At 32.9% G+C, this 2,671-nt stretch overlaps 1 long non-coding RNA gene across 1 annotated transcript in view; it reads right to left on the bottom strand.

Moving 5' to 3' along the window:
• LOC111083904 overlaps window positions 1-2,123 on the bottom strand; it is a 6,734-nt gene extending 4,611 nt beyond the window's left edge. Inside the window, exon 1 of the long non-coding RNA XR_002609300.1 lies at window positions 2,036-2,123. This is a non-coding gene — a long non-coding RNA (uncharacterized LOC111083904). The remainder of the gene's footprint in view (window positions 1-2,035) is intronic.
• Window positions 2,124-2,671: the final 548 nt, after the last annotated feature.

Here is a 2,671-nt window from a genome sequence, read left to right as displayed (position 1 = left end):
AATGTCATTTATTATTGTTCGAATATAACATTGAGGGTTTCATGGTTAATGGGAATGTCATTTATTATTGTTCGAATATAACGTTCTGGGTTTCCATGTTGATAGGAATGTTATTTAGTATTGTTCAAATATAACATTGAGGGTTTTCCTTGTTGATGAGATTGTTATTTAGTATTGTTCTTATATAACGTTGAGTGTTTATTTGTTGACTAGAATGTTATTTAGTATTGTTCAAATATAACGTTGTATGTGTCCTGGTTGATTTAAATAACAACTGTTGATAAACGGTAAAAGGTCATTCTAATTTCACATCATTACAAGAAAACACTAAATGATTTGGTGACTGGGCAGTAAGTGTGTTAATGAATATTTTATTTGGTCATGTTTAGGAATATTGGTGTTATTGTTAATCATACATAGGTTGAGCACGTTATATAGATTGAGCAGGTTATATAAAAACGTTATATAGGTTGAGCACGTTATATTAAAACTTTATAGAGGAGCCTCATCATGTCTTTATAGTTCCTGATACAATGTCTTCTCATGTCCTATCTCACGACCGTGTGTCCTGACAATAATCCTGTAGTGTTGTTTCCATTGCATAAGGCTCTGTCGTAAGGCTGCCATGTCTTCTCTGCATGCTTTCTTTAAGCCATCTAGGGGATGTGGACGACGCTTTCCCAGTGCCCATTTGAAAGGTTAAATCACACAGACATTCATGTGTGTGTGTATGTCTGGGGACTTCAGTAGTTTGTCTTTGTATAAAATAGCATGAATCCAAATTTCATTCTCCAGCTGTTTGAGCTATGAACATTTACGTCGTGAAAGCAATTTGCGCATGTTTGACTTTTTCCCGATGGAGATCCTTCTTAATTATATTGTGTACTGTTGCCTGGGGCTGTAGATGGATTTACTACTGACCTTTGTGTTCGTGAATCCTCACCTCTTACAAAATGTCACACTTTCTTTACCATATCTGTGGTATGACTTTTTACAGGTGTTTTTATGGATGGTCCTGGTCCCAAGTTAATTAACATTCCTTTGTTTTCCAATGCCATTAAATACAAAGGATGTCGTCATCTTTATGAATTAAGTATATATATATTTTGTTTGGGAAAGGTCTGTCAATACCTTTCTCAACAGCAACACATTTTCGGTGGCATCACATTACCTACAGAATATAAAACAATGTCAAAATGTAGTTCAGATACATTCCATTTCACCATAACCTTATAGCGGTTGTGATTTTCACGTGACTTGTTTATTTAAATATTTAAATAGTTTAATAAAACACACTCAACACCCCCTGTGAACTTTTAACGTAACTTTGTGTTTCTTTGTGTAATATAATTCTTCACAATTCAGGGAGAGGTGGTGTTGTAAGCTGTTTGGTTTTTTGATTCAGATATTTGTATTATTGTTTGGCCAGAAGAAGGTATGAACTAATGAGATGTGCGTGGCTTCATAGTTAAAACCTCCTTGAACAATCAGAAAACGATTTGTGTAATATAAAATGCTTTTTATACTAGAGTAGATGACTGATTATTGAAATAGCGAATTTGTTAATCAGGCTGTCTGTTTAGTTCTGTAAATATCGAACTTGTGTTTTGAAAATAAGAGAACGTGTCATACGTACCAGAGAAGTTAGTAAGTGAAATGGTTGTATTAGCGTTTACTGCGAACTTAAGTTAACTTGTGAAATTTGTATTCAAAGAAATAAAATACTTTCGCTGTCATTAAGTGGATTGTGTCTGAAAAAGAACCTGCCCAACAATAGTAACAGTTATACATTATATTACAAACAACACTGTACTCAGAATATATCTCGATACGATTTTCCTAATGTTTCAAATGAAAATGTGTCCTTTGTACTTAAACTCCAAATAAATGTAGCATGAAAATTCTCATGCAAAGGATAAATAAAACACAGATTTCTTATTGAAATTTCAAGTTCTTATAGTACCAAAAATGCAAATTTTTCTAACTATAAATGTTTAAAAATAGATTTATGCTTCACAATCTATAAATTTAATACCTCATCAGAAGAGACTGAAGGAAAAATAAAAGTCTTGTTCCACTCTGGGCTCGTGCTGGGTTCAGCCACATGGGTCTCTTTTGTGCCGAAACCTCTGGTGGATAAAAGATGAACTCCATGTGAATTTAGTGTAATATATAACATTAAAAAATATACTAAAATTAAACGTTTATAAAAAAATTAGAATATATAAAAGTAGAATATATTTTTTGTGAATATACGGGGAATCAATAAACTTAATACGCTACAGTTACGGGAGACAATTAGACCAATATTTATCAAAAAATCAGAACTAAAAACTAATTATACGCCTATACGCCACTACCGAAAGATTCACACAGCTTTGAACATTTTAATTTTCATGAAACAAATAAATAACACCTAATTAATCATCGTCTATACACCGAGTGACAGCAGTCCATCCTCACAATAAAGATCGTCGGTTCTACTCTAATTTCAACATGGATGACCGAGACGATTGGCTATTATTAAACTGATTAGAGATTTTTCGAATTATTAAGAAACGGAACAGCCGTTTGAAAAACGTGACAACACGATATTATTTTTGTAACCAACGTTCCAATGAGGTTCATATTCACACCCACTGACGTTCTATGAACTTTACGTCATATTTTA

The sequence above is a fragment of the Limulus polyphemus genome, unplaced genomic scaffold (genome assembly GCF_000517525.1).
Source record: "Limulus polyphemus unplaced genomic scaffold, Limulus_polyphemus-2.1.2 Scaffold12011, whole genome shotgun sequence".
NCBI lineage: Eukaryota > Metazoa > Arthropoda > Merostomata > Xiphosura > Limulidae > Limulus > Limulus polyphemus.
The sequence above is the reverse complement of the archived record's forward strand: the minus strand, read 5'-3'. Positions and strand labels throughout refer to the sequence as shown.